The 24,060-nt window shown below is 36.2% G+C and overlaps 1 pseudogene; it reads left to right on the plus strand.

The window, feature by feature from the left end:
- The first annotated feature begins 13,376 nt into the window (after positions 1-13,376).
- On the plus strand, positions 13,377-13,709 carry LOC132512703 (large ribosomal subunit protein eL33-like; annotated as a pseudogene).
- The last annotated feature ends 10,351 nt before the right edge of the window (positions 13,710-24,060 follow it).

The following is a 24,060-nucleotide window of genomic DNA, read 5'->3' on the forward strand; positions in this document are numbered from 1 at the left end:
TTTCCTCTACCTCTGCACCTCCATCCCCCCATCATCTTTATCCTCAAATTTCATCATGGATCAGTTTCCATCCCAGAACCATGAGATTCTTCCTGTGAATGTAAACGTTGTTTGGAAGATGACTTTCTTCATACCATACCTTCAGAAATACTCTGGAGTTATGGCTTTTTAACCATAGAATATCTAACTCTAACTCTCCTAGTTTTAGGATGTTCCCTTCAGTCCTTTTTCAAACTAAATTTCATGTATCATGTTTTTACCTCTCCTTGTAAGATGAAGACTAAGCATTTTAAGTGAACTCTTGAATTGGTGCTATATACCCAATGAACAATTCAACTGTATCAACTAGGCTACTCTATTGCTCATTGCAAAATATTTATGATAGCACACTCTTTCCACATATACCGAGAACACTCTATTTCCCTCATCTTATGGCTTCATCCTCAAATTCCCAAAGCTATCTATGTTAGTCCCATAATAGCAATGCAATAGAAAAAAACCCCCAAATTATCAATATGCCTGTATTTGCAGCCCTTCTCACCTGAATTCCAAAGATTCTTGTTTAAAAGGCAATCTACTGACCTCTTCCCTGTAGCCCCAAGTCCAAACAGCAAGCTGTCTGTGAGACTGCTTTCCCAGTAGCTGTACCTAGAGTAAAGGAAGGGTAGAGGGTTTGGTAAGAGTGAGATGTGGTGGACAAGCTGCATGAGAGTGTGTTGAATGAGGGTTAAGAGGTAGGGAGGAGCTAGTGAAATAGAGGAGCGGAGTGGTATGAAGGAACAGGAAAGTTTTACTTTTGCTTTGTGTGTGTGTGGTTTTCATAAATGTATAATATCGAAAGAGGAAATTATGTTTGAAAGCATTTATGGTAAACTTCCTGTGTCACAGGTAGAATAAAATGCCTGGCTGGACTTGTTAAGAAGGTGAAAAGCAAAAATGATGCCTCAAGGTTTCTGGACTGAGATTTGTGTTTCTTTTTTTTTTTTTTTTTTTTGCGGTACACGGGCCTTTCACTGTTGCGGCCCCTCCCGCTGCGGAGCACAGGCTCCGGACGCGCAGGCTCAGCGGCCATGGCTCACGGGCCCAGCCACTCTGTGGCATGTGGGATCTTCCCGGACCAGGGCACGAACCTGTGCCCCCTCCATCGGCAGGCAGACTCTCAACCACTGCGCCACCAGGGAAGCCCTGTGTTTCCTTTTAACATGATTTTTGCAGAGCCTGAATCATGTGGAGACATAGCTTATAAATATGATCACCTGGTCAAGAACTGAATAAGTTGTCCTGACCACTTCACACAGGTAAAATTAGAATAAAAACCATCCTCCGCTTGATGACAGGCTCCCAGGGAACACTCTAATACCAAGGGGTAAGTCTGGCTCCCTTGCCATCATTTTTACTTCATCCATCTAACAGAAATTGCACAAAAATCACCAACTACATTCCATCTCAAATTTCTCTCAAGTCTATAATGAACCCGTATCCAATTTTGCATGAATCCCTTTCAGCCTAACCACGTCACACTCAGCATCTCACCTGAGAATGTAACACAAATCTGTCATCTGAGCAATACTGAAATCTTGCTGTAACTCAACTAGCTGCAGTGTTTAGGAAATTGCACTGTTTTGGAGAGAAAACCTGAGAAATCATGATCCATCTAGAAATCCCTCTATACCTTACGGCATCCTTTTATCACTACCATGCCAAGAGGACCAGAACTCACACTGGCAGTAACAGGAAGGGAATAACACTGGAAATATATCGGATGTTGGGTTCAAGTGCTATGACAATGGCAGCAAGATTTTGCACATAATTTCGAAAGAAACCCTACCATAGTACAATATAAGGCTATCCTCAAGAAGTCATCTGGACCTACTTTGTAACCTCCCTGTGTCTCTCACTTTCCTTGCCACTTTTGTCTGTTATTATTCCTCAGAAGCATATCTTTATGTTTTCCCTTATTTGAGTTGCAATACCCTGTCTTATGAAGGTTGTCCTGGTCCTTAGGTTCATGCTTCCCCTAAATCTACCTATTCACTCTTTACTGTTACATTCCTGGCACCTAGGACAATGTTGGTACATAGTACATGTGCTCATTTGATGGTGCCTCTATCCTATGTGTTCCTTACTCCTGTTTCAGTTCCAAAAGCTAAAACAGTGCCCCCTAAAGTAGCATAAAGGATCTGCACTAACTTTAATCATCAAAGGAAAAATATTCATAAAAGTTCATAATAGTTAAGTTAAAGATAGGAGAAAGTGCAGAAAAATCCTCTGTGAAGAAAAATAAGGACCAAATGATGTTTTGCAATTGTTTACAATGCTCTCTAGGAGCTGAAGTTTGTGAAAAAACCATAACTAGTGGTTTCTAAGAAGGTGGTTACCTTTGTCAGGGTGCTCAGGAAAGGCCCCTGTGAGGATATTTTAGTAAGAGAACCAAATAACGAGAAGCAGAGAACCATGTACAAACTTGAGAGAAGATCATTCCAGGCACGAAGAAGAGCAAGTTCAAAGGCCCTGAAGCAGGGGTGAGCTCAGCATGTTCTAGTGATAAGGACCGGCAAATGAAGTGATGGTAAGAGGTACTACCCAAATTAAAGAACATTAAAAAAAGTTAATATTTAAGGATGAGATATGTTATTTTTTCACATCAATAACCTGGAAATTGTGAGATATGCTGTCCAGAGATTTGAAAGAAATAAATTAGTTCCTTCACCCACAGTAATATACAAGGAAATATTTACTAGGCATGTGTTATGTAAGTTTCCTTAATTTACAATTTTTAATAAATTTTATTGAAGAATAGCATACTTATACAGAAGTGCCCAAAGCTAAGAGCAATCAGTACACATATTCATTTAACAGTTGTAATTATGTACCTGGCCATGTTCTAAGCACTGGGTACAGGGGCGAAATGAAAGAGATCACACATCTTTCATGCAGCACTTATCTGAAAGGCAGGAGATAGAAAATAGATACATAAACAAACAAATAAATAAAATCATTTCTCATGTTGGTCACTGCTATGATGTGAGTATAGCTGGGTAACTATATAGTAACAACTCACTATATTTGGCCTTACTGATATTAGAATAGAAAAAGAAAACTTCTACAACCTTGGTTTTCATTTTTAGTATATATAAGTATCACCTGGGGAACTTGTTAGGAATTCTACCCAAGGCTCCACCACAGAAACTAATTCAATAAGTTTGTTGGGGCCTGGATATCGGCATCTTAATTAACATCTATGGAAACTTAAGCAGCTGAATGCATAGGGAAAAACATTTTAAAATAATGATCTAGGGGCTTCCCTGGTGGCACAGTGGTTGAGAGTCTGCCTGCCGATGCAGGCGACACGGGTTCGTGACCCGGTCCGGGAAGATCCCACACGCCACGGAGCGGCTGGGCCCGTGAGCCATGGCCGCTGAGCCTGCGCGTCCGGAGCCTGTGCTCCGCAACGGGAGAGGCCACAACAGTGAGAGGCCCGCGTACTGCAAAAAAAAAGAAACACAGCCAATGAATGTTTAAGGATATAAAAATGGAAATAATTGTTGTAAATTAGAGTAATGACACGTGTAAATGACAAAATATATGACACTATAACTGATAAAATTTTGATCTCAAATACAAACACTCACACACACAAATATATAAAGTTACCAGCCACAGTCTGCTAAATAAGTGCTTATTATAATTTTAAAAAAGCTTACCCATAATAATAGAAATCACCAGCCATATTAAAAAAATACATAGAAACACAAATAAAAGCAATTTTGTTACCATTGCATATTGCAGTTAAGACTTCAAAAATAAATTTCAGTAATACACAATGCTATCTCAACTTATGGCAGTGTGTACTGGCTCATTCCTCCTTCGGTGCAATCTGGTTAGGTGCAAAAATACTTCTGAGAATCAGACTACATGAATAATATCATAATAAATAATATATTAAAAGGCTCTACAATTATATTGTTACATGGAAATATAAATATTCTATAAATTTCAGGAGTCAAAATGAGTATATGTTTCAACAAATTATGTGTGTAAAAATATATGCATAAATATTAACAAGAACTGAAATAGAAATTTATAGGATGCAAAATATTTTTGCTTTTCATGTTCACTGGTGTTTTGTTTTTCTAAAAGTTTCTGAATTATCTTAGGCAATAGATAATTAAAATTCTTATCAATAGAAAAGAAGCCTTATCTCATGTGAGGAAATGTTAATTTGTTTCTTTCTGTTAATGAGCCCAGAATCAGTGTCCTGTGACAGTTATTTATTCATTTCTCTCTGGGTGACACAACCTTCAGAATAACATTTACTTCTTGTCTTCCTGGCATCTCAATCTAAAAACCTAAGGAAATAAGATCACATTTCAGCATTTCCCTCACTAAAGATTTTTATTGGTCAAGAGAACTGCTGTTCTCAAAACAACAAATGACACTCAATATGGAAAATCGTCCATCATTTTCCAGATTTGGGAGTCCCATCTTGCTAGCTTCACCAGATGCTGTGCCCTTGCCTCTACTGGACTTAGATTCGCATCCACTTACCTGTGATGACTCTTATGTTTCCAAAGGATAGGATAAAGGGTATGCCCTCAACAAATACAACTATTTGTCCCTGGCTGGGCAACTGACCCAAATCCTATCTCTTCACCAATTGTTAGTTCAACCTGCCAGCTGCGGAAACCTTAAGATGGGAGAAAATATTTGCAAATGAAGTAACTGACAAGGGATTAATCTCTAAAATACACAAATATCTCATGTAGCTCAATATCAAAAAAAACACAACCCACAACCCAATCAAAAAAATGGGTGGAAGATCGAAATAGGCATTTCTCCAAAGAAGACGTACAGATGGCCAAAAAGCACATGAAAAGATGCTCAACATTGCTAATTCTTAGAGAAATGCAAATCAAAACTGCAGTGAGGTATCAACTCACACCAGTCAGAATGGCCATCATCAAAAAATCTACAAACAATAAATGCTGGAGAGGGTGTGGAGAAAAGGGAACCCTTCTACACTGTTGGTGGGAATGTAAATTGGTACAGCCACTATGGAGAACAGTATGGAGATTCCTTAAAAAATTAAAAATAGAACTATCATATGACCCAGCAATCCCACTCCTAGGCATATACCTAGAGAAAACCATAATTCAAAAAGATACATGCACCCCTATGTTCACTGTAGCACTATTTACAATAGTCAGGTCATGGAAGCAACCTAGATGTTCATCAATAGAGGAATGGATAAAGAGGATGTGGTACATATATACAATGGAATACTACTCAGCCATAAAAAAGAACAAATTAATATTATTTGCAACATGGATGGACCTAGAGATTGTCATACTGAGTGAAGTAAGTCAGACACAGAAAGAGAAATATCATATGATATCGCTTATATGTTGAATCTGAAAGAAGCGTACAAATGAACTTATTTACAAAACAGAACTAGAGTCACAGATGCAGAAAATAAACTTATGGTTACCAGGGTATGATGGGGGGGAGGGATAAATTGGGAGATTGGGATCATCATATACACATTACTATAAATAAAATAGATAACTAATAAGGACCTAGTGTACAGCACAGGGAATTCTACTCAATACTCTGCAATGGTTTATATGGGAAAAGAATCTACAATAAGAGTGGATATATGAAAAAAAAAAAGGAATTATACTTGTCCTTTTCCTCAAGGCCTAAAAAGAATGGAAGAATCTAGATCCTAGCTTCACAGTACTTGAAACCTAACCTGACTTTTCTAAATTCTCCGTAAGGAAAGGGGCTTCAAAAGCAAAGGGAAAGATAAAATGTATAACCTTAGACATTTTTCATTGTTGCCTAAAGATCTGGTACTCTGTGAGAGCAGGGCTGAAAGAAGGCATTGGTCAGTGACCAGACTGTGTAATCTTAGCATTTCAGAATTCTCCCTGAATATAGATGTGAGGGGAGAAAAAGCTCATCAGTGTTTGCCAGTCTGAAAATTGTTTTCCAAATATGTGCATAATAATGCCTATACTGGTCTCGCAGCATCTCTAAGATTTTTTTCTTTTAAATATCTTACTTTCCCTCTTTGTTTCAAAAAACGTTTAAAAAGATTTATATAGTTGCTTAACACACTCCAAGTTATCTGAGAAACTTTTTAGACTTGAGTAGTGGGAGGAGGTGAAAACAATTTGTGAAGTATCTGATTGGGAAGGGCACCTAGAGAAAAAATTTAAAGTACGCATGTAAATAACATTTATATGAAAAATTTAAAAGACTATCATCATTTTTCCCAGACCATTATATTGCTCAGCTATATGATTTTTGCTGGAACATAAGGAAGTGGACAAGCAGAGGGAAGCTTGGAACTTAAAAAGTAAGTTACGACTTTGCCTGATAGTTTCTAAGAGGAAATTATTTATGTCTCTCTTAATACAGGGATACTAAGGGGAAGTGGAAGTCTACAGAAGATAGAGGAAAAGGCTATAAAATTTTTGATACTTGAATAAGGTATTTTAATTCCCAGATGAGGATCCAGTGACAAGTACCATAAAATCAGGATGACCCAATAAAGACTTGTGATGAGCTAATTTTACTCAAGAATGAGGAAAAAATCAGCATGAATAATAACTGAAGATTAGAGGAAAATGTATTTAATACACTTAACTTGGTAAAAAAAAATTCTGACCTAAATTATATATTATTCATTTAAATGCACAGTATTTAAATGCACTAGATAGTAATTCTCATAGACACTCAGTATAGCTTTGTTAAGCACTCTTTGTGTTTTAAAAGAGTAGGAAAGGGGCTTTGGTTTAAATCTCCCAGTTAATCATGCTCATAGGAAGTAAGAGGTTAGCTCGGCTATCTCCACACACCAAGTGGATAAATATGAACATTTGAAATATAATGCCCAGAAGATAAATTTTTTAAAAATCCTTCAGTTGTAGCCTACAAAATACATAAAAACTTTAAAAAATATTAGTATATATATATATATCCAAACTATCTTTAGGTTTTCAGCTAGATCAGTTTTGCTAGCTGGTAACTTTAGAAAATGTAGGAAAGCCCACCTAACAGCTGCTGTTATGATTATGATTCCTCAACTTTGAGGCATACTTTCAGTGAATAATATTCTAAGCTCTATGTTAGGTTTGATGAGGAAGTTAATTACATTCTTGAACTTTCCTGGATGGATTCAGATGTCACAATCTATTTTTTTTCATTGTTTGGGCCAGAGATAGAGTCAGAAATATGTTCACTGTGACCAGGAAAAAGATCTAATCTCTCAAATTAATATTTTTAATAGTATTTATTACTGCTAAGCAGTAATTCTTCTCCCAATTTGCTTCCACATATGGACATGGAGTATTTCCCCATTTTACAGCCGTTCCTCTTCTACAATGTTTCTATCAAAAAGTCATGTTTCTAAGGGCTGCATCTGGAGTTCCAGTGTTGAAAGTGTTTTCATCAGAGAACAGATAACTAGCAATAACTTCACTTGCCTTGTGATGCTCCATCTTCTACAGAAGAATCTATCTTCCCTCACAAAGCATATTCTATAAGATCCAGCACTAAACACGTGCTAATATTAAAGAATAGAATCTCCTACTTAGATAATCAGTACTTTTACTCCTATTTCTCATTTTAATTCCTATACTCAGATACTCCTCTTAAGTGCTTTCATACTAACTGTTACCTATTTGGTTTATAAATTGTAACGTCTGCCACGAAAATACCAGACATTTCTCATGCACTTTGGGTTCCATTTAGGATGTTAGGATTCTCTTTGTAGTTGAATTGTGAAAATATTATTTGTAGATTTATATTGAACTTTGAGTTTTGTGGAATCATATAAATCAAAATTATTTACCCCATGGCCTGACCATAGAATTTAGTGGGTATCATTTAGTTTTTCAATTTTAGCCCTATATTTGACAAAAGCATGCATTTATTAATAAGTTTCCATCAGTAACAGTGATATGGTATATTTAGAATCTTTCTTCTGGATTTTTTTCTAGTCATATTTTCTTCTAGCTGTAAAACCAGACAAAATTCTAATCCAATCCCATTTCTTTTATTTACAAACAGTCAAAATTTGAACATTACTTAAACTCTCTCACTTTGTTTCCTTAATCTGTGTAATAAGCGTAATACCACTGTCTTAGGTCATTATAAAGATTCAATGACTATATATAAAATAGATAACTAATAAGGACCTACTCAATACTCTGTAATGACCTATATGGGAAAAGAATCTAAAAAAGAGTAGATACATGTATATGTAAACTGATTCGCTTTGCTGTACAGAAGAAACTAACACAACATTGTAAATCAACTACACTCCAATAAAAATTAAAAAAAAATAATAATTAAAAAAGTCTTAAAATAAATAAGATACAAGGATGTAATGTATAGCATAGGGACTATAGTCAATATTTTATAATACCTTTAAATGGAGTATAATCTATAAAAATATTGAATCATTATGTTGTACACCTGAAACTAATATAATATTGTAAATAACTACACTTCAGTAAAAAATACAGTAATGTAAAAAAAAGATTCAGTGAGAGGTTATGCTCAGTAAACATTACTTCCCTTAATCTAACATTTTAAAACTTTTTTTATAATTAAATTTTTTAGAGGTAATAGTAGATTCACATGGAGTTGTAAAAAACGATACAGAAATTTCTTCTTACCTTTTAACCAATTTTCCTCAATGGAAACATTTTTCAAAATTGTAGTACAATATCACAGCCAGGATATAACATTGATAGAAGCCACAGATCTTGTGCAGATTTCCCCAGTTTTATCTGTGCTACTGTGTGTGGGTAGCGTGTGTGTGTTTAAAATTTTATTTTAAAGTAATTTTAAACTTATGAAAAGCTAAAAGAATAATACTAGGAGGATTTTTTATTTTTCCTAAATCATTTTAAGTTGCCAACCTGATGCCCCATCGCCTACCTAATATATAAGTATGAATATCCAACAAACAAGGCCATTGTTCCACATAACTGCGCTATTACCATCAAAATCAGGAATTTAACATGGGTACATTATTACCATCTAATCTACAAACTTTATTCAAGTTTCACCATTTTCCAATAATATCCTTTCTAGAAAAGAATCCAATTCTATTCAGTTGGCACATCTGTTAAGTCCTGTTAACATTGGATCTATTCTTCCATCTTTACTTGACTTACATGATTTGACACTTTTAAAAATTGTAGGTCAGTTATTTTATAGTATGTCCCTCAATTTGGGTTTGTCTGATTTTTCTTCATGACTAGATTCAAGTTAAGTATTTTTGGCAGGAGTATCAAAAAAGTAATATCAAATTATTCTCACTGCATTCTATCAACTGATAAGCAAATTCACTGTGTGCCATTGCTGGGGATATTAAACATTAGCACGTGATTAAATAGTTTCTTCCAGGTTTCCCCAGTTGTAAAGATCCTCTCTTTTACCTTTATAATTGATAAACATTTTGCGCAGAAGTTCTTTGAATTTATAGAAATATCTTGTGCATCATTTAACTCTCACCAAAATGTTTTACATGCATTGATGTTTTTGGCTGAGTTACTTATTACTGTGATAAATGCCAGATGATTTTCTTATTCTGTAGTTTTCTCCTCTATTTATTAGTTGGCATTCCACTGTTACGAAAATCTTTCACCTCTGCTCATTTAGTCATTCATTCACTTATTCATGCATTCATATCTGTATGTACTGGTGAATTTCTGTTTTATTCAATTGATTATAATATGTTGCTATTACTACTTATTTTAATGCTCAAATTGTCCCAGATTTGACCAGTGCGGATATCAGGCTGGTTTGTGTATCTTTCGACATGGTTGTATCATATGGGGAACATTTCTTTATTTTCTGGTACATCAAAATGTTCTTGGCTCATCCGTTTCTTCCCTTCCCCAGTCCAGGAATCGGAAATTTCTCCAAGGAGCTCTGGTTCCTTTTAGTGGAGAATGGCACTTATAAAGCAAGATCTGAATGAAAGATATGCTCATTGCTACTTGAGTATCTCTGCTCCCAGGCTCTCTCAGGACAGAGCTAGGATATATATGTACTATGTTATATACAATTATATTATCTATCCCCAGATCTTCCTTCCTTCCTCCCTCCTTCCCTCCCTTCCTTCCTATCTTCCTTGCTTTTTTTCTTTCTATTTGTCATCTATTGAAAACTATAAATTCACATTAATATTTCCATATCTAATCTAACATTACAGGGTTCATTCTAGTTTTCTTTTTTTCCATATTTGTGACTCCCTTTTCTATCAGCAATAAATCAGACTCAATTTTTCTCAACATAAATAACTATTTGATTATTTACCTTCAAAGGTACTCAACTCATATCAAAGCCACCATCACCCTCCTCTCCACCTTCCCCATCTCTCCGCCACCGGTGTGAGAAAGTTCTCAAGCTGCTTGCTTTCTGAATACCCTACACTAGCAACTACCACTTCACTCCTCCTCATGCATGCCATTCTCACCCCACTCAATCTTCAGTCTTTCACATAAGATGCCACTACGCACCTCCGCCTTCAGACATCTTCCTCAACTCTCTCATCCTCGAATAACCAGGCCAGGCTGCCACCAGTGCACCCAAGCCTCCAGACACTCTGGTACCTCACTCAGATTCTCAAAGCCTCCCTTAGGCACTGCCCATAACACTGTATGGATGACAGTTTTTTCACATCTTCACCTAGTAGTTTGTTGACCAAATTAGGAAGAAAGGAATGGAGGAAATGAGGAAGTAAAGGAAAAAAATGTGCACAGAAAGAAGGAAAGGAAGGATTTTGTTTTAAATCAGGGATCTATAGACCCCTATCTTACACTATACATAAAAATCAACTAAAATGGGGCTTCCCTGGTGGCGCAGTGGTTGGGAGTCCACCTGCCGATGCAGGGGACACGGGTTCGTGACCCGGTCCGGGAAGATCCCACATGCCGCGGAGCGGGTGGGCCCGTGAGCCATGGTCGCTGAGCCTGCATGTCCAGAGCCTGTGCTCTGCAACGGGAGAGGCCACAACAGTGAGAGGCCCGTGTACCGCAAAAAAAAAAAAAAAAAAAAAAATCAACTAAAATGGATTAAAAACTTAAACATAAGACCTGAAACCATAAAACTCCTAAGAGAAAACACAGGGGAAAAACCTCCCTGACATTGACCTTGGCAATGATTTTTTGAATATGACACCAAAAGCTTAGGCAACGAAAGAATAAATAAACAAACTAAAAATTTCTACATAGGAAAGGAAACCATCAACAAAATGAAAAGGCAACCCATGGAATGGGAGAAAATATTTGAAAACCATAAATCTGATAAACCATATAACTGAAAACCATATATCTGATATCCAAAATATGTAGGAAACTCATACAACTCAGTAGCAAAACAAACTCAAATAAAAAATGGGCGGGCTTCCCTGGTGGCGCAGTGGTTGAGAGTCCGCCTGCCGATTCAGGGGACGCGGGTTCGTGCCCCGGTCCGGGAGGATCCCACGTGCTGCAGAGCGGCTGGGCCCGTGAGCTATGGCCGCTTAGCCTGCGCGTCCGGAGCCTGTGCTCTGCAACGGGAGAGGCCACAACAGTGAGAGGCCCACATACTGCAAAAAAAAAAAAAAAAAAAAAAAAAAAAATGGGCAAAAGAGCTGAATAGACATTTTTCCAGAGAAGATATACAAATTACCATTAGATGTATGAAAAGGTGCTCAACATCACTCATCATCAGAGAAATGGAAATCAAGATCATAATGAGATCTCACCTCACATCAGTTAAATAACCATTATCAAAAAGACAGAAAAGGGGCTTCCCTGGTGGCGCAGTGGTTGAGAGTCCACCTGCCGATGCAGGGGACACGGGTTCGTGCCCTGGTCTGGGAAGATCTCACATGCCATGGAGCGGCTGGGCCCGTGAGCCATGGCCGCTGAGCCTGCGCGTCCGGAGCCTGTGCTCTGCAACGGGAGAGGCCACAACAGTGAGAGGCCCGCGTATGGCAAAAAAAAAAAAAAAAAAAAAAAAAAAAAAGACAAAAAAGGTAACAAGTGTTATGGAGGATGTGGAGAAAGGGGGACCCTTATATACTTTTGATGGGATTGTAAACTGGTATACCAATTATGGAAAACAGTATGGAGGTTCCTCAAAAAATTAAAAATAGAACTACCTTATGATCCAGAAATCCCTGTTCTGGGTATATACCCAATGAAAATTAAAGCAGTACCTTAATTTTATGCTCCCATATCCATTGCAGCATTATTCACAATAGCTGAAATACAAAAACAACCTAAGTGTCCATTGTTGAATGACTGAGTAAAGAAATGTTTGTATGTACATACGATGAAATACTCAGCTTTAAAAAAAGGAGATTCTGCCATTTGCGACAACATGCATGAAAATGGAAGACATTATGCTAAGTGAAATAAGCCAGAATCAGAAAGAAAAATACTGCCTGATCTCATTTATATGTGAATCTTAAAAAAGTTGAATACATAGAAACAGAGTAGAACAGTGTTCACCAGGGGCTGGGAAGTGGAGGAAATGGGGAGATGTTGGTCAAAGGGTATGATGTTTCCGTTATGTAGAATGGATAAGATCTGGAGATCTAATTACAGCATTGTAACTATAGTGAATGGTACGGGATTGTGTACTGGAAATTTTCTCAGAGAGTGGATTTCAGGTGCTCTTACAACAACAACGTGTTAACTGTGTGAGGAGGTGGATATGTTAATTAACTTGAATGTAGTAATCATTTCACTATATATATATATATATCTCAAAACACCATGCTGTGCACCTTAAATATATACAATTTTTATTTAAAAAGAAACAAATAAAAATAAAAGTAGAATTACCTTGAGATCCAGCATTCCACTTCTAGAATTTATCCAAAAGAATTGAAATCAGGATCCAAAAAGTTTTAGTACCCCTATGTTCATTGCAGCACTATTCACAATATTTCCAAGTTGTGGAAACAATTAAAAGTCCGTTAACAGATGACTGTGTAAAGAAACTATGGAATATACATCTAATGGAATATTATTTCGCCTTAAAAAAGACAGGAATTCTGCAATGCATGACCATATGAATGAAGCTTAAGGACAAACTAAGTGAAATAAGCCAGTTACAGAAGACAGGTATGGCTAGATTCCATTTGTATGAGGTATCTATGAATAATCTCTAAATAGGTGCTGTACAATATTGTACCTATAGTCAACAATAACATATTGTACATTTAAAACATTTTAAGAGGTAGGTCTCATGTTAAATGTTATTTCTGTAATAAAAATTTAAATTAAAAAAATACTTTCCTTTTTCAACCATCTTGGACCCTGTGGAGGCCTGCTGGGAGCAGGACTTCTAAAACAACAAATATGTCTGGAAGGCTGTGGTCCAAGGTCATTCTTGCTGGCTATAAGCAGTGTCTGTGGAACCAGAGGGAGCACACAGGTCTCCTGAAAATTGAAGGTATATATGCTTGAGATGAAACTGAATTCTATCTAGGCAAGAGATGTGCTTATGTGTACAAAGCAAAGAACAACACAGTAACTCCTGGTGGAAAACCTAAAAAAAACAGAGTAATCTGGGGAAAGATAACTTGTGCTCATGGAAACAGTGGCATGGTTCATGCCAAATTCTGAAGCAACCTTCCTACTAAGGCCATTGGATACAGAATTTGTGTGATGCTGTACTCGTCAAAGATTTAAACTTACTGAAAAATAAATAAAAGTGTGGATTTGTTCCCTTGTAAAAAATAAAATAAAAAAATAGAACCATTCTGATCTCAGTGTCTAGCATAGGACTGTACTGATTGAATACAAGGTAATAAATATTTGATGAATAAGAAAAAATTTTTAAAAACCAATCAAGAGATTTATTTATCACCTATCCCAATAGAGATATGAGAGGGAAATTGTTCTCTTTTTAACTGGCAGTGTGGTTGTGTAAGGGAGAACGAGTAGTGAAGGAAAAAGTTAATTTAGGATATTTAAAATAGGCCAAGAGTTGCCCCCTGAAAAGTTTACAGAATTGTCACAATTTGGCATTAGAGTCCACAACCACCTATAAAAATTAATAAAAAGACATCTTAATTAAAACACTGTCAGGAAGCCAGAGGGGGAGCTCTCCACCCTACAAGGATTGCAGATCCCGACAGGAAGAAGAAAGACGTTCTCTTCCTGTCTGGCAAGAGCTCAGCCAATGAGAGACTGTCATAACTCAGCCAACGAAAAGCCACTATACTTGGCACTCTCAATTCCTCCAATGGACTCTCTGTTTAGTACAGCCCTCCCAACTTCCTCTTCTCCTCTTTAAAAGAGTTCTCCTCGCCTTGCTGCAGGGAGACTTGTGAGTGGCTCACCGTTGCAATTCTTTGCTGATCCTGAATAAACCCATTTTTTGCTGGAGAAATAACTGGCAGTCTGTTTGTTTAAGGTCAACACTCCCCATTTTGTGCTTTTCTGTCTCACATATTGTGGACACCTAGCACCCTCATGGACTCTCCCCACCTTGCCTCCACCTATTAGCCAAGGATTTGAAACTCATTCTCATATTGTAAATAAGCAAAAGCCACTTTTTTTTCTTAGATAATGAATATGCAGAGACGAGGTGCTAAGTATTCTTTATCTACCTCACATCTTTTTCTAAACAGATGGCTTCTCTAGGCACCAACCTTGCCTTTCTTCTCCATCATGCTTAAATCTGAGGTCATGGCTCGGTTTTTGACCTGTATCTCATAACTCATTCCTCCCTAGCTCCATTTTTGACCTGTATCTCATATCTCATTCCTCCCTAGCTCCATTTTTGACTTGTATCTCATATCTCATTCCTCCCTATCTCCACCAGACCATGCTCTAGATAGTATTCATAGCTAGTTCTTGCTTCTTAACAAACGAAAAGATAGAAGGAAATGACTTCTCACCTGCCCAGGGGAAAAACTGATTGATTGCAGACACTATGGGTGAAGTAAGGAAAAATGAATCAATGATAGGGCCCTTTGTGTCCTTTCTGACATTACGGAGGAAGACAGGCTACAGAAGACAAGCACAGGTAGGACAGCGCACCAGTTTGTCTGGCAATGGATCAGAGGTGCAAAAGGCAGCAGAGTTTATACACAGAGACCAAGATGAGACCCCAGAGAAGTGGTTCTGAGAAGCTTGAACATATGCTCCTGTTGCCTCTGCTGATGGTGTGGTGATCTCACACTCAGACCTTCAGTCAGACTTTCTTTAGATTTTCCTTCCCCTACAGTTTCTTGGCAGTGAGGTGTTTCATTGAACGTCTGGAGTAGCAGCATAGGAAAGTGTCATAAAAATGGAGGAAATTAAATGAAACATGCCCGGTAGGAGCCGAGCATGAATGCACCAGTTCCTGTTCTTCATTGCTGTTCTTTCCAGATGTGGAGAATTTTCATGAAATGGAAGAAATGAAAAAAGAATGGTTAGTGGTGTCTAAAAATATGTAATTGGATTCAATGACTATTGTGCTGGAAAGGTGTTTTTCAGAAGTACTTCCTGGAGAGAAAAGACGTAGGAGAAATTATATTTCGCCTGGCCTGGCAACATTATTTTCCACGCTGAGGACTGTGAATGTTTTATCTGGCTGTCATCCTATTGGCTTTGCTGAAAAATTTAACCCTTTGAACATATGTTAAGAACCGAGTGCCAAGGTAGCTGTTCAGTGTCTCCACCTCAGCTTCTAGTTGGCTGGCATTGCTGCATATTTAAAAAAATAAGATATATTGCTGTGGAATACAGGGGAATATTTTCTTTATGGATAGAACTTTAATGGAAATGTGGAAAAGCGTCACTAATGTCCTAAAAAGTTTCTTTGTATTTAAGTTGCTTGAAATCTTCTTACCTTTCGCTCAGTGCTGTTGACTGGGGTTTTTACCTCCTGCTGTTGACAGGGTTTACCTTTTTGAAGGAAAGTCATTTTCTCGATAATTTTCTCAGTGGTTCTAATACCACTCATGATGAGTGATTAAACTTCACTTGGTCTTTTTCCTCTTTCTAATTCCACTCACTTTCCTTACCTGAAAGGGGAAAAAATTGTACCTTGATCTTTGAAACTATTTCATGGAGTTGCATATGCCCTCAACAAACTTCCCTACTTTGTACCCCTCATAGTTTTCTTGTCATTTGGGCTGGAAAATGATCCTATCATTTTCCAGCCCAAAGTCTGAAATAAAAGAACATATAGTTTCGATAAAAGGAAAAGGAGAGAGGCATCCTGCTGTAGCAAAGCAACTTTGACATTTTCCTTCTATTCAGAATGTTTGATTCATTCTTCCATTCATTTAATATCTATCTAGTGAAATGTACTAGCTATAAGGTAGCTAATTACACTTTTCAGGTGTCATTACACATTTTAGGTGTAAGGATCTCTTAGACACATTCTCTGTCCTCAGACATTTAGATTCCAGTAGGTAAGAAAAGATATTTTTAGAATAACCTAAAGGCTGCAAGAGAAGTACCCATTAAGTGCTAAAACTGAAAAGACATATGGGAAGCATGAATCAGGGAGTTATTAATTTTATTTTATGAATCAGGGAGTTATTTTATGGGGAAAGTTCCATTTGATTTGAGACAGGAACACTGGTTGAATTTCCATGGGTGGAGATGGGGTGGGAGGAATTCAAACAAGGAAGAATGGTATAAACAAAATCGCTGACAAGGAACTGACCAATATACTTGTTTGTTTGTGTCACATGTTTCTCATGTAGGGAAGACAATGAAAGTTCCCCACACCGGTACTGCCTTTCATTTCTCATGTGTTCCTCCTAGTTCTATGCCTCAACAGGGCTCCATGGAAATGTGAACGCTTCCATGTGTCCCCCCACAAAGCTGTCTACTTAAACTGAAGTTTGTGCCCAATCCACCAACCCTCAAGGTCTGAGAATTACACATATGTGATGAGGAAGTATACAAATGAATGTAGCCCCCAAATGAATTTTCAGAAGTAGAGACTCTCAGTAATGGAAAGGCAGTTGGGCCCGCTGAAAGCTTTTATGGGTTTTTTTTTTCTCTCTTACAACTACCCATCCCCTGCTTAAATACCTCTAGTTGCATGGGACTCAATACTCTAAAGAGAGTCCATTTTTCCTTCTGAAAACTCTACTACAAATTTATTTTTCACATGTTAAGTGGAAACCTGAACTTCTGCCCTCCAGTTCTTTTCTCCAGAAGGACTGCTCCCCGAAGCAGTCAGGCTGTGAGAAAATCCTCTTCTGCTAGAGATGAACTCTATTTTCCTTATGTAAATTACCTACAGGTTTCTCTATGGGGTGACACACATCCACAATAATTCCTACTCTCCAACCCATGATTTGGAACGTTGGATGGATTATTTTGTGTATTTACTCCTAAATTCCAAAGACCTCAAAAATACTTGCTAAAATAAAGCTCTTACCGTTAAGAATGAATCATGTGGAGAGAAAAGAATACAATCCACACCCTTGGCAAAATAATAATAATGATAACGAAAATGATGATGATGATAATAATGGCTTTATAAACCTCTTTTTTAAAACAAATTTACTTATTTTTATTTTATTTTTGGCTGTGTTGGGTCTTCGTTGCTGCGCGTGGGCTTTCTCTAGTTGCAGTGAGTGGGCTTCTCATCATGGTGGCTTCTCTTGTTGCTGAGCACGGGCTGTAGGCGTGCAGGCTTCAGTAGTTGGGGTTCATGGGCTCTAGAGCTCAAGCTCAGTAGTTGTGGCACATGGGCTATGTTGCTCCTTGGCATGTGGGATCTTCCTGGACCAGGGCTCGAACCCGTGTCCCCCGCATTGGCAGGTGGATTCTTAACCACTGCACCACCAGGGAAGCCCAACCTCTTTTCTTTATGACCCATTCTCTTATGGAACCAAATAGCTTGGGTTTGTAGAGCCTTTGTTCCAGAATGTTTATAACATGGCAATACAGTAATTCAGGAGGCAGGAGTGGCAGTGAATATTGTGTTTTCAGGGATTATTTACCACAGCCTGGCTGTGAGAGCCTATTTTGTGAAGGGAGATAATATTAGTTAGGACATTGGGGAAAACCACTGATTGTCAAAAGTACTGTTGAATCTTTTATAAAACCTAAGCTCGGAGACCAAAATCCAGAATGGTTCCAAGTTTTGCTTTGGCTACAGGAGCTTGTCTGCATCTCTAAATAAAACAAAAATAAACGTAACAGTTCTGTATTTCTCAATGTCTTGGTGAGTCATGTTTGTCTGTTGCCAGATATTTAGTCAAGCTGAGTCCTCCTATAGAAAGTCCAAGATGCTTTGGGTGCTTTTAAGACTGTGTCCCCAGCTGGCTAGTGAAATTCCTTTCTCTGAAGTTTCAGAGGAGTTCCTGGATACCAAATCTAATGGCCTCTTCTAAACCAATTCTCTCTATTTTTATAGAGTTATACAACCTCTCTTTGAAATTCTATCCTCCTCATAGATGTAAACATATCAAGAAGAGCTAGAAAAACACAGGGCTGCAATTCAGAGCTTGGATGCTTTGGAAACTAGTTGGCTGATGACATTTTTAGAACTCTTTTACAAAAACTGATAAAGAAGAAGGCATGTCTCTCATTAAAATTATAGATTTGCTCTTCAAATTTTTCTCATTTGGAGTTTATTTTGTAATATGCTGTGAGGTAGGCTCAAAGTCATTTTTCTCTGCATAGTCAATTTTTCTAATGTGATTTAACAAATACTCTATCCTTTACCACTGATTTTTCATGCCAGCTCAACATATACCACATTCTCATATTTAAAAGGATTTGCTGAACAATCTATTCTCAATTCAATTGCTCTATTTATCTTTTTCATGCTAATGCCATATTCTTTTAATTAATATAGCTTTGTGACATCTTAATACAATAGTTTGGGTTTCTTTTTTCAGAATTGCCTTACCTAATTGTGAGCCTTTGATCTTCAATATATTTTTTAGAATCAGCTTTTCAAATTCCCTGGTAAAATCTTGCTAGAATTTTAATTAGGAATATTGAATAATCAATGTCTACATTAATTCGGAGAGAATTGACAACAAAGTGGTGTTTCTTTCCACTTATTTTGATCTTCTTTAAAGTTCATAGAGTTTTTAAAGCATGCATGAGTATGAAGGTCTTATGCGTTCTCTGATAAGTTAAACTCAAGATATTCACATAAATGGTGTTTAATTTTGTATTATGTGTTAATTTGTTATTGTTGATGTAAAGAGGTGCTATGGATTTTTAGGTTGATTTAATTCTTGGAAATCTGCTGAATTCTTATTAACATAAATTATTTTCTGTGAAGCTTTTCTATATAAGTGACTAGAGCACTTTCTAATAATAGTTTTTATCTCTTCACTTCTATTCTTACCTCTTGGTCCCTTTTTTAAAAGGTATTTTTATTTTTTGCACTGGCCAGAACCTCCAGCACCACCTTACCTATTTCAACCCTTAATTCAAATGTTTCCTTTTGATCCATTTATTTAAACTCATAACTCCCACCCAGTACTCTCTTTCCCCATTCCTGTGTTATTTTTCTCCCGGTGCCTCGGAGAGTGCTTGGAGTATAGTGGGTGACAAACAAGTACCTGTTGAGTGAATAAATGTTGGACGGGAGAAATGGTAGGGGGTATTCTTTCTTATTCCTTAAATTAAAAAAAAATGTATCTAACATATGAAAATTTCTATAAACATAGCTTTTTTATGTAAAAAATGTTTTCTTCTAGTCCTAGAGTTCTAGTATGTTTACACTAAAAGTTTAACTTTATCAAATGATTTTTTAGCATCTATCACAAAAGAGGCAGCATAAAGAGTGATTAAAAACCTAGACCTGGACGCTGGATTCAGATTTCCTGTATTTGAATCTCAGCTTTGCCTCTAATTAGTGCGATGAACTTAACTGGCCTAAATAATCTCCTTCAGTTTCATCTTTAAAATGTGGATGATAATACTACCTACTTCATAATATTATCATGAAAATTAAATTAGTTAATATGTGTAAAGCCCTAGAACAGTGTCTGGTGCAGTATGAATGCTTTAATAAATGTTGTTAAATAAATACTATAATAATCATGGATTTTTTCTCCTGAATTCATTTTATGGCATTTTACTTTATAGCGTTTTTTATTATGAAAATCTTTACACTTAAAAAAAAAATCAGGCTTGATCTCATTGAATTCATTTTTTACTATTCTATTGGATTTAATTACACACAGTTGTATTTAGGATATTTGCAACTTCTTTAGAAATGAAATTAACGTAACTTTTTTTTCTGCAGAGCTGAATTTTTAAAAATATGATACTGGTCTCATGAAATGAATTGGGTAGTTTTCTGTCCTTCTATATTTTCTGAAACAACTCATGTAAGATACAGATCATCTATTTCTTAAATTTTTGGTAAAGCTTACTTATAGAACATTCTGGGCCTAGTTTTACTTGTGGGAGGAGAAGTAGTGAGAAAGTGCTTGAAAATGAAGGTTTCAAGAACTTTAACGCATATATATCCTACTATTTTGCTAAAATCTATTATTTTGTAAATTATATCTAATTTTAATTCACTATAGTGAGAAAATATAATGTACATAAAGTTGTTTCTTTTATGGAGGCTCTATTTTGGCCTAGTGCATACTTAATTTTAGGAATATTCACCTGTGCTCTTTTATTCTATGTGTGTTTGTGTTTGTTCACAATAAATTCTCTCTCCATATCCCTCTGTATGTATATTATGTATGCATGTACATACGTATGTAGAAAAAATTTAAACTGTATTTTAAAATACTATAACCTTGTTTTTAATCTCATATTTTTCTGAGAGAAATTTTTTAAATACCTTGTTTTGTTTTGTTTTTTTGTTGTTTTTTTGCGGTACGCGGGCCTCTCACTGTTGTGGCCTCTCCCGTTGCGGAGCACAGGCTCTGGACGCGCAGGCTCAGCAGCCATGGCTCACGGGCCCAGCCGCTCCACGGCATGTGGGATCTTCCTGGACCGGGGCACGAATCCGTGTCCCCTGCATCGGCAGGCAGACTCTCAACCACTGTGCCACCAGGGAAGCCCTAAATACCTTGTTTTTAATCTCATGTTTTTTTGAGAGAAATTTTTTAAATACCTAGTGGGATCTTATGCTAGTGATTTTAAAATCTAACATGAAAGCACTATTATTTGATGTTAAACTCATTTATATTTATTCTAGGCACCATTCTATTAAGACAATTTTTTCAACACACACAAAAATGTATACGCACAAACACACACAGAGTTTTGCTTTATTTTTACTTTTTCTTCTGTCCTAGTGTCTATCTGATATATTGAAATTTCTTCTACTGATTTAAAAGTTTATTTTCTATTTTTACTATTCTGGTGATTATTTGAATTTAGGCCTGTATTTACCCAATAAATTCCTAAAGCTTCTCAATATTGTATATTCCCACTGATAACAACTTTATCATTCCTGATCTTCCTTATTCCTCTTCCTCTTCCAATATCCTTTGGAGTTTTAGTCCCAAAGCCTTTATTTAAGTTAAATTGACCCTTTAACAACATGGGGTCAATGGAGTCAACCCTCTGTGCAACTGAAGATCCACATATCACTTACAGTTGGCCCACTGTATACGTGGTTCCTCCTTATCCTTTGTTCTGAATCCATGGATTCAACCAACTGTGGACTGTGTAGTACTGTAATGCTTACTATTAAAAAAATCCTCGTAATAGTGGACCTGGATGTTCAAACTGGTGTTGTTCACGGGTCAACTGTAATTACTTATTTAGATTTACTAAATAAGATTTGATAAATTCTTTCTTGAACTTATTTCATTTCTTTTTCAGGAACTTCTTTTATCTTTAGCTACAGAATATTCCTACAAGACTTTTTTCAAATGGGGATCTGTTTCCTAAACTTTCGTCAAACTTTATATTATTTATATAATTATCTTTATTTCATCTCACATTCAAATGACAATGTGAGCTGCATATAAAATTTTAGATTGAAAGTTGCTTTCCTTCAACATCTTGATAGTATTATTCCATTTCCATCTTTTATCTAATATTGTTCATAATTGGAACAATCCAACATAGTATCGAGAATGTATAGATAAGATAAAATAGGAACTATGTTCAGAGGACAGAACTATATTCCCACAATCCGAAAGAGAGAATTCTTTGCAATAAATTGTTCAACTACTGCCTGAAATGTTTTGCCCTTGAAAACAGGGAATCTGCATCTCTATTCTTCAGATTCCTATTCCTCATATCTATAGAGAATTTATATGTAAGTCATAATAACGTGTAAAATTTTATATATACTATTAATAAAGAAAATAAAGCAAACTCTTTCAATATTCCCTATTAATTAGTGTTCTTGCTTTGATCTAAGAAAATTAATAAATATATAAATCAGAATACTCTTCATCAAGTTTTAATTCCAGGCTAATTTATTAACTAACCATTTCTTCATCCTTGTGGCTGCATACACTATTTACTTGCTACTTCAAAATAAATTTAATCAAGTCCACAAACTTAAGTTTTATTTTTGAAAGATATTATCAGCAGCTAAGAAACTGAAATAGTTCATTTCAATGATTTCTATAAAATGTTTACCTGTATTCCCTTTGGTTTAGGTTTATTTGAAGGAAAAAGTGATATTCTGCAGTTTTAGATCATCTCTAAATACATCCAAAGTCTTCAAGAAATTTAAATCAGACAAGTTTAAAAGCTAAGTACAATACTAAAAATTTTAAAATTCTAAATAAGATACTTTTTTGTTTTTAGTAAATTTATATAATTGTTTTGATTATCCAAAAATGATATAAATAAGGACTAATTCATTTAACGAAACATTGGACTTTAATTTCCAGAGTCACATATTTTTGTTTATCATAGTGGGAGATGGTACCAGTCAGCTACAAACATGACCCCAAAGATTTTCACCTACTGGTATTTATACCTTCATGGAATGCCTCTCATTGAGTGTGGGTAGGACCTGTGACTTCTAACCAATAAAATATGACAAAGGTGATGGATGTCACTTTCATGATTATATTGTATTATGTAAGACTCTGTCCTTGTAGATTGTGGGCCTGATGAAGTAAGTGGCTATGTTGGAGAAGCCCACATACAAGGAATTGTAGGCAGCATCTAGGACCTGAGGGCAGCCTCCAACTGACAGCCAGTGAAAAGCCAGGGAATGTGAGTTGGTCATTCACCCTCAAGAAGACAATTCTGCCGGCAATCTGAATGAGCTTGGAAAGAGAGTCTTCCTTAATTAAGCCTCCAGATGTGCCCAGTCAACACCTTGAAAGTCTGAACAAAGGATTCAGATAAGCTGTGCCCAAACTCTGACCCACAGAAACTGTGAGATAATAAATGTATGTTGTCTTAAGTTGCTAAGTTTGTGTTAATTTCTTAGGCAATGATAGAAAATGCACATATGATAATACATAGATGTGATAAATGGAGGAGACTAAAGTTTGAGGAATTTTAATTGTTTACTTTTTTTAGCCTAGAGAATGCTAAACACAAAAGATATTGTTATGATCCAGTGAAATGAATACGATAATAGAAAATGTAGGCAACTCTGCAAATTGCTTATCCAAAATGAAAGTGAAATTAACTTTGTCTTAGGTGGACTTCAAAATTGGAAGGCAGAGAAGGCTGTTCACACATAGATAAAGAAGGCTCTTGATCATTGGTATTTGGCAAAAGCCACTTAAAATCAATTCATATATAAGAGACTGATGTAACAGTAAATATTGGGGAGTGGGCTGGGGAAAGGCTTTACCGAGACTTTCTCAGTAAAAGTCAGAAAGTTGTAAATTATAAAATAAGTTAATTTTACTTTAATAAAAATAAGATTATAACATGTTAGTTCTAAGAATAAAATTAATCAAATGTTAGTATATGGATTGGGCTTTTATTTTTTCTCACAATATTATATTATAGAGGTATAGGATTTCCTACTTCATTTATTATTCTGTAAAAGAATTCTTAGTTTTCATCAATTTTTCCCGTGATCTTTTAAAATTCTTTGATGGTTAAGTCATTCTATTTTACTTACCTATTATTCATCAACTTTGTTTCCTTTCCTTTTCTTCAG

The sequence above is a fragment of the Lagenorhynchus albirostris genome, chromosome 21 (genome assembly GCF_949774975.1).
Source record: "Lagenorhynchus albirostris chromosome 21, mLagAlb1.1, whole genome shotgun sequence".
NCBI classification, from domain to species: domain Eukaryota; kingdom Metazoa; phylum Chordata; class Mammalia; order Artiodactyla; family Delphinidae; genus Lagenorhynchus; species Lagenorhynchus albirostris.